At 39.7% G+C, this 9,576-nt stretch overlaps 1 long non-coding RNA gene across 1 annotated transcript in view; it reads right to left on the reverse strand.

Annotated features, from left to right (window-relative positions):
• The window catches only part of LOC112824671 (uncharacterized), an 80,651-nt gene extending 71,926 nt beyond the window's left edge, over positions 1-8,725 (reverse strand). Inside the window, exon 1 of the long non-coding RNA XR_012379220.1 lies at positions 8,535-8,725. This is a non-coding gene — a long non-coding RNA (uncharacterized lncRNA). The remainder of the gene's footprint in view (positions 1-8,534) is intronic.
• Positions 8,726-9,576: the final 851 nt, after the last annotated feature.

Raw genomic sequence — 9,576 nt, forward strand, 5'->3', positions numbered from 1 at the left:
AATATTTGCAAATGACATATCAGATAAAGGGCTAGTATCCAAAATCTGTAAAGAACTTATCAAACTCAACACCCAAAGAACAAATGATCCAATCAAGAAATGGGCAGAAGACATGAACAGACATTTTTCCAAAGAAGACATCCAAATGGCCAACAGACACATGAAAAAGTGCTCAACATCGCTTGGCATCAGGGAAATCCAAATCAAAACCTCAGTGAGATACCACCTCACACCCGTCAGAATGGCTAAAATTAACAAGTCAGGAAACGACAGATGTTGGCGGGGATGTGGAGAAAGGGGAACCCCACTGTTGGTGGGAATGCAAGCTGGTGCAATGACTCTGGAAAACAGTATGGAGGTTCCTCAAACAGTTGAAAATAGAGCTACCCTATGATCCAGCAATTGCACTACTGGGTATTTACCACAAAGATACAAATGTAGGGATCCGAAGGGGTACGTGCACCCCAATGTTTATAGCAGCAATGTCCACAATAGCCAAACTGTGGAAAGAGCCAAGATGTCCATCGACAGATGAATGGATAAAGAAGAGGTGGTATATATACACAATGGAATATTATGCAGCCATCAAAAGGAATGAGATCTTGCCATTTGCAACGACGTGGATGGAACTGGAGGGTGTTATGCTGAGTGATATAAGTCAATCAGAGAAAGACATGTATCATATGACCTCACTGATATGAGGAATTCTTAATCTCAGGAAACAAACTGAGGGTTGCTGGAGTGGTGGGGGGTGGGAGGGGTGGGAGGGATGGGGTGGCTGGGTGATAGACACTGGGTGGGGTATGTGCTATGGTGAGCACTGTGAATTGTACAAGACTGTTGAATCACGGATCTGTACTTCTGAAACAAATAATGCAATATATGTTAAGGAAAAAAAAAAGAAGATAGTAGGAGGGGAAGAATGAAGGGGAGTAAGTCGGAGGGGGAGATGAAGCATTAGAGACGATGGACTCTGAAAAACAAACTGAGGGTTCTAGAGGGGAGGGGGGTGGGGGGATGTGTTAGCCTGGTGATGGGTATTAAAGAGCGCACATTCTGCGTGGAGCACTGGGTGTTATGCACAAACAATGAATCAAGGAACACTACATCAAAAACTAAGGATGTAATGTATGGTGATTAACATAACAATAAAAATTATTTAAAAAAAAGATGAATGTCTTTGATTGTAAAAGAGAAGCCATATACTTGATATCCGAGGAAAAATAAACTTGAGGCGATGCTAAAGCAATTAGAAAGGTCATTAGAAACATCTGGAAAATACAAAGCTTCAGTAATATGTCAAAGTTCAAATATGAAACAACTAGCCCTAATATGATTAAGTAGTCAGTGGACTTCAAGAACAAAACTGGAATCTATTCTGAAAGGTGAAACATGCACAGAAGGCATGGCCTAGATACAAAACACTAAAATGTAGCAAAATATTTAACAATTAGTATATTGTAAGAGTATCTATGTTTGTGTATTTATGTTTGTACCTATTACATTTATTCCATGTTAGAAACATTTGAGAAGCACAGAGACTGGGACTTTGGAACCATAGCACACTACTCAAGTTTGGTGGGATCAGTATTTTCGTGGTTATAAAATGTAAATGCTGCTATGTAATGTAACTTGTAGGGTTTTTTCATTTTTTATTATGAAAAATTCAGAACGCATACAAAAATACTGTGTAAAACAATGAAACCCTGTCATGACCCAGCCTCAATGGTGATCCACCTCAGGGCCAATTTGGTTTCATTTATATTTCCTTCCTCTCCCCACCTCCTGTATTGTTTGGAAATGTAGCCAAGCCATTGTATCATTATATCATTACATCCATTAATAGTTCAGTCTTTAGCTTTAAATGATAACTGTTCTTTCAATGAACTTTAAACATTGGTTGCTATGCCCCTTAAGTCTCCTTAATTTGTAGGATCTCCCTCCATCCTTGCATTTATTTTTATTTTTTTATAGAAACCAAATTGTTTTTCTTAATGAGTTTCTTGCAGTCTGGATTTTTCTAATAACCTCCATTTGTTGTCCTTCATCTTTTGCATTTTCTATAGTTTTGCCTGATTCAGGTTTCAATTTTTGGCAAGCCTGCTTTACAGTGGTATGTATTACCATTAGGAGGCTCAAAATGTTTACCTGGTCTCTTTTTGTGACACTAACAGCATTTGATGATCATTAATTCATTAGCAATTGTAAACTGGGTCTTCTACTTCTATCATTCCCTCTTCACTTATTGAGACACTTCTCTAAAGATAAACTTCCTGTCATCAACCATCTGGTTAACCTGAGGTATAACTCAAATAGGCAAGATAGGATAAATTGTTTCTTTCACTTTACTTACCTGTTTTTATTAATGAGTTAATTCTCTAGCACCCTAACAAGATGACTAATAAGAATTTTTAATGTGTTTTTAAAATAGGTTTGTAAAATCATGGATCTAGAGTAGTTATATTTCCAGCCGTTGCAGTTATCCTTATTAATGCTCAAACTGTCCCATCCTTGACCAATGAGAGCCTTTTCAGGTTGGCTTCTAGATCCATTTGACATGAACTCAGTATATTTCACAATATTCTTGCTTCTGATATGGCAGGATGTTCCAGCATCATCTTATATATTTCCTTCCCCAGCTCTTGAGCCAGCCATTCCTCCAAGATGCTCTAGTTTTATTTAGTGCACAGAGGTGCTTATAGATACAGTCTGGGTATAGGGATTCTCATCACTACTGGCCTGGTCACTGTTACTACATTTTTTCAATTTGAAGAGCTAGAACACATTTTTGTTCGCTTGTTTTGCTTTAGAATAAATCATTACTTCTAATTGTATTCAAGATTACAGGGCTTTTATAGTTGCCCTTTTTGATTTTACCTCTGTTTTCTCCCAGGCTGAATATACCAGTTCTCAATGACAAAAATATAATTATTTATTTATTTGCTTTTTTTTTTAAAGATTTTATTTATTTGAGAGAGAGAGTGAGAGAGAGAGAGAGCACATGAGAGGGGGGAGGGTCAGAGGGAGAAGCAGACTCCCTGCTGAGCAGGGAGCCCAATGCGGGACTCGATCCTGGGACTCCAGGATCATGACCTGAGCGAAGGCAGTCGCTTAACCAACTGAGCCACCCAGGTGCCCTATTTATTTGCTTTATCCTACCTAAAAACACAATACAATCTTAGAATAACAGAAACAACACTACTGTGAAAAATATAACTGGAACACTCTAAGATTTTTTTTCTGGAAATTGTTTTTCTTAAGGTAGATACCACTAGAGATACACAGTCATATTTATTGTAAGTTACTTGAAATAGTTTTTCTCTTTGTGGTAATACCACCAACTGGATTTATATTTGGGATAACTTGTTTCATTTTGCTTTCAATTTTCCAGAATTGCTTCTTTAAATTTAATTTTGTTTTAGAATTATGTGGACTATTTACATGTTTCAAAAGCCATATTTATGGAATTAGACGTATTTAAAGAATTGACTTTATGTTTTCATCACCACCTCTTATTATATTCCCTTCCTCTCCCTAAAGAAAACTTGCTTTTATGGTTTACCCTTCACTTTTTTTAGGGAAGCAAGTATGTTTAAAAGCAAATATACATATAAATATAGCTAGATATCGATAATATCTTTCAATTTCTTAAATGGTGGCATACTATATGTACCTCTTTTCATATTTTGTTTTCATTTAATATATCCTGGAAATTGTTCTGCAAGAACACATAGAAATATTCACATTCCTTTTAAAATATTTTTTTATAATTTTTTAAAAAGATTTTATTTATTTATTTGACAGAGAGAGACACAGTGAGAGAGGGAACACAAGCAGGGGGAGTGGGAAAGGGAGAAGCAAGCTCCCCACTGAGCAAGGAGCCCGATGTGGGGCTCCATCCTAGGACCCCAGGTTCCTGACCTGAACCGAAAGCAGACACTTAACAACTGAGCCACCCAGGCACCCCTAAAATATTTTCTAAAGGTGTAGTTGAAAGATAATAATAAACTACAAATGTTTAAAATGTAAACTTTTTTATCCATTTTTACATATATAAACCACAGTCAAGACAACAGACACTTCTACTGTTCTCCTAAGTTTCCTTGTGCCTCTTTGTAATTTATCCCTCCACCACCCGTCTCCAGCCAATTTCTTTTTTTTTTTTAAGATTTGAGAGAGAAAGCGTGGGCATGCAAGAGTGCGCATGGGCAGGGGGAGGGGCAGAGGGAGACAGAATCTCAAGCAGACTCCCCACTGAGTGCAGAGTTGGACGCAGGACTCCGTCCATCTCACGACCCTGAAATCATGACCTGAGCTGAAATCAAGAGTGGGGCGCTTAACCAACTGAGCCACTCAGGCACCACTCCAGGCAATTTCTGATCAGTTTCCTGTCACCACAGATCAGATTTCATTTTCTAGAATTTTATGTAAATGGAATATAAGATATATTCTCTTTTTTATTGGCATCTTTCACTCTGCACAACAATTTTAAGATTCATCCATGGTGTTGCAACTATTAGTAGTTTGTTGCTTTTTATTGCTAAGTAGTATTCCATTGAATGGATAAACTACATTATTTACTCATTCACCTACTTATGGGTATTTGGGTTATGTCCAGTTTTTGGCTAATACCCATAAAGCTGCCATGAACATTCATGTACCAGTATTTGTGTGAACATACCTTGCTGGTTTCTTCAAAAGCTAAACATACACTTAGCATAAAATTCAAATCATTCCCCTCCTAGGTAATACCATTTTGTAGCTGTACAATACTTTTTTGTGTAGATGTTTCATAGTTTATAGGACAGTTCCCTACTGAGGGACACTAAAGTTGTTTTTAGTTTTTTACATAGTAAACATATAATCTTGTGTATATGTCATTTGGCATTTCTGCCAGTGCATATTTAGGGCATATTCCTAGAAATGGGATTTTTACCAAAGTTTTTCCAGTAAAGGAGGGGCTAATAAGCAGAGAAATCATCCAGTTCTGTGCATTTTCTGCATTCTGGAAACTTATCAAACTAGAGTCTAAAGGTGAGCCAAAAATATCTGAAATTGCAGCCAACCCCAACCCCCTCCTGGCTCAAACAATGACAAGTTCAAAGAGACATGCACTTTAAATTCAAGGTCCCAAGAGGTTAAAAGCAAAAGGATGGAAAAAGATATATTATGCAAACAGTGATCACAAGAAATGTAATGTGACTATATTAATATCAGAGTAGAATTTAAGACAAGAAGTATTACTAGAGATAAAGAAGGATACTTCATAATGTTAAGAAGGTTAGTTTACCAAAAAGACATAATCCTAAATGTGCATGCATGCACCTAATAACAGAATTTTTCCTTAATCATATACTCAATTTCCATAAGCAACTGAATATTGCTATATTTTATAAAATCTTTTTTCATTGTTCTGTCTATTCATGGGCAAATACCATCCTGTTTTTATTAAGGCTTAGAGAAGCTTTGCGATGTGCTTTTAATATCTGGTAGATTTAGGCCCTCAATCTGGCCTCACTGCTCTTCCCAGTTTTTCTAGCTACTATTACTTTTTTCCCTTGAAGTGGACTTTATAATCAATTTATCTAGCTCCATAAAAAAAGTCTGATGGTATTTTTTATTGTGTTACATTAAATCTATAAACTAACTTAGGAAGAAAAAAATCTTTATGATGTAGAGCCTTCCTGCTCAAGAACATATATTTTTTCATTGATTCAAGTCTATTTGGCTTATTGATTTTTACCTTATAGAATAAAGCTACAGATAAATTATGGCAGACATCGTAATAATTATAAAACAGGAATGTTACCAGTTTTGGAAATGCAAAAGAAAAAGCATAGCTGATTGTAGTTGAGGGGCAGAAGTTGAGGAGAAGCAGTGTAGGGCTTTTATTATCCTTAATGATGAAAGAAATCCAGAGTTGACAAAACAAGAAAGGGGGGTTTACATATTTTTACTGAAGTTAGAGATATTAAGACATAGTTACGTTACTATGTTGTGGGAAGGAAGAAGGGTCAAGAAGGTGTATAGAGCTAAAAGCATTGTCCACCTTAATAGGACTTAACAGGGAATGTCTAACAACAGTAATCCAATGATTTGGAGGACCATTGGAATATGCTTAATGGATAATTATGGAAAGTAGGATGCCCTAAACAATTTGCACTCTGTCCTCAAACTTGGGTTGCTGCTCTCCTTTCATTAGGCGGATACCTACAGACCCAACTCTATTTTGGAGGTTCTCCCCCTGCACAGCAAAGACACAGAAAGTTGCTCACCATTTCATAAGCAATAATCCCAACCCTTAGCGGGAACATGCCCCACCAAGGCTGGAGAAAGAAGAACTAGGTTGGTGCTGTCTTTTTATGTTTTCCATCTGATCCCTATGCCCCAAGAGGGACTTTTCTTTTTATTAAAAGTTAGGGGTTAGTTGATTTGATTACTCATGCATACGAGGGAACAGTAAGTAGGCTATAAATTACTGAAGTTGGTTGGCTGAATTCAGTTTACAATCACAGACAGTGATTTGGGGAAGAAGGTGATGGAATAAGGATGAGGCTCCCCTAGTTAGGGCCTTGAAAAGCCTCAGGCTCCATCAACAACCATCCTCAAATCCTTCCATGATTTCTCAGCAAAGCTGCTCCCCACTCCCATCTGCTCCCCTCTGGCCAACTGTTGCTCTTTTGTGCCTTTTATTTTTAGTCTTTATGGCTCTCTATTTATTCATTTAGATAAGAATGTGTGAATGGATGGGTAAAGGGTGGGACTGGGGAACATGAAACAGAGTATGTAGTCTTATTAGATAAGTCTCCAGTCTTATTGTCATTTCCCTCTTTTCTCTCCCAAGCCAATTTCCAAGTTTTAGATCAACCAGGAGAAATATGATTATTAAGTAGGCTGGATTCTCAGGTCTGCTGACTATCACGTCTCCTGTGGTGAGCCTACAAGATAAAGAATTATAATCTGAGGCATCCTTGGTGACTATGGAATAAAAGCAAAGAAAGCTGGAGAGTGCAGGAGGACAGACCTCTTTCATTAACAGAGAAAAACTTTGCAGTGACAAACCCCCTGGCCCCCCATGGAGCACCTTAGGTGTTAGCTCTCTAGGGAAGTTGTCCATCAAAGGCTAATTAAATAAAACAGTGGTAATTTCCTATGGAGGTTGGCCAAGGCCAAAGTAATAAAGTGATACATTTTGCATTTCCACCCCAACCACGACCCAGGAGAGTGTAGACACAGTCAGTATAAGGACAACCAGGTCTCAAATCCTCCATTCCCAAATCCTATGTGATGGAAAACACCCCCAGATGTGGCTTTCCTGATACTTGCCATTGGGGATTACCATATACTTACTCTGGGAAAATAAGTTATGTTTGTGAACATTAGCCTGTAACAAGGGAGCTGTTGGTCTGAGCACTGGGACAATTACTAAAGACAAGGTGATGTAAGGTGACTCAGGTAGGCAAGGAAGAAGAGAGAAAGGCCAGCAAGAAGAAAGGAGAAGTTTTGTGTCTGAGAGGGAACTGTGACAGAGGGAGTTGGACACATATTTTCCTTTGTCCCAAGGCTTTCCCTGTCCTGTCTTGCCCGTCATAGGCGCAGAGGATTCCCCTCAAAGCCACATGCAGGAAGAACCCCACACCCCCCCTCACTGCGTGCACAGTTAGGTGTTTCCCTCCCTCTAACCTCCTACTTCACCTGCCAGCTAACTGGAATTGGAGCCTCTGCTCAACTCTTACCCACTTGTGAGAGGAAGGAAGTGCTGTCATGCTACCTCCATTTTCTTGTGTCTCTGAGGCAGCATGGCCCATGGAGTTGTGGAGTTGGCTAATCTTTAATCCGTGTCCACTCAGATGAAGTCGACATCTTCTCTGAAGAACAGACACCTTCCCAGGACCACTGACTGCCAAGTGTCTGTGGTGCCTGGAAGCCCAGCAGGGCCACCCTGACAAGCTTCCCTGGCATACTGCCCTCACGCACCTTCTCTCATTCAACCCCAGCAACCTTTCCTGCAGCTCTGTTTCACACACTTGCTCTGCCCTACCCACATATTTTCTATTGCTGGGTGCCAACATCTCCTATATTCAATAATTCAGCCAACATTTGTTTGTACTGTGGGTTTATTCTCTAGCTGAATGGAGATAAAAAAAAAAAATCTAGTAACAGAATTAACTAATACAAACATCAGGCCAAAAGGAGTAGAGTGGAAATATAAATTAAACCCTATGGGAGACCAAGAGAAAAGATGATTAATTACAGCAAAGTGAATCAGGAAATGCTTCATGGAAATTGTATCTGCACTGGGCCTCAGTGGGCAGGTTTCAACAGGCAAAAGAGGAAAAGATATTCCAGAGGGCAAAAGCAGTGTAAAACAAGGGCAAAGCTGGAAAAGGTTAGGGTAGGTGGAGTTCTGATCACTGGGGGCCTTGAATGCTGTGCTCAGGAATTTGGACTGCATTCTGGAATGAGTGGGGAACCAGTCCAAGCTTTTACACAGTACGAGATCTGACAATAGTGACTGTCTATAGAGTACTCACTGTGATCCAGGCATCCTGCTAAACACTTCACAGGCATTCACTTACTTCACCTTTGTGATGACTCCTTGAGGATGGTGAACTGGGACAGCAGTTTGGGGATGGGTCAGAGGCAGAATGGTTGGGGGAGAGGCAGTAGGAGAGGACATGATTTCAATGGGCTAGGGCTCAGGGATAAGGGTTCCATCACTGAACTAGAGTCTACGGGCAGCAGCAATGAGAATTGGCATTAGAATTCTGAGAGAGTAGAATCAGAATGGCTAATGGTGGCCAATTAGCTCCTGGAATCGAGGGTGCCAGTGACTAGGAGATCCAGAAGGAAAACAATGCTAAACGAAGTCAGCAGTCTTGGGACTTAGCTCCCTAAGCCCCCCACCAAACTCCCATTCTCAGGAGAATGAGGCACTTTCCCATCAGCCAATTATGAGACCTGAAGGTTCGGGAAAGTTATAGCAATGAGGGCTCTTCCAGTTGGTCCAGGTGGAAGACCAGCTGGGACTCAGAGGCAAATAAACTGAGAGCAAAAAAACCCTCCATATATGAACTATGAGCTACATGGCAGGTGCTGTGCTGGGCATTTCACAGACTGCATGTCATTTAATATTCAAAATATTACAGTACTGCTTTACTATAATGAAACTGAGATTCAGAGAGATTAGGTAACCGACCTGAGCTCACACAGGTACTAAGGGGCAGCACTGAGACACACACACACACACACACACACACACACACACACACACGCAAAGTCAATGCTTCTGACCAGTGCATGAAACTGTCTACAGGGAAGATGACTTCTCACAAAGCCATGTGTGGCTCAAGTTGGGTTCATTCTCACATCTGTTCATTTAGATACTAGTCCATTCATTCATTTATTCATATGCGGTACAATTACTGATCATCTATTATGTGGCAGGCACTGTGCCAGGTATTTGGGATAACAAACTACTAAGAAGCCATCTCTGCCCTCAATGAGAACAGTCTAGAAGGGGGGCAGACAAGCGAACAGAGGAAAGCAGCTAACCTGGCTTGTGGGGGTGAAGAG

The sequence above is a fragment of the Callorhinus ursinus genome, unplaced genomic scaffold, assembly GCF_003265705.2.
Source record: "Callorhinus ursinus isolate GAN/ISIS: 27379988/994484 unplaced genomic scaffold, GSC_fseal_2.0 scaffold9, whole genome shotgun sequence".
NCBI classification, from domain to species: domain Eukaryota; kingdom Metazoa; phylum Chordata; class Mammalia; order Carnivora; family Otariidae; genus Callorhinus; species Callorhinus ursinus.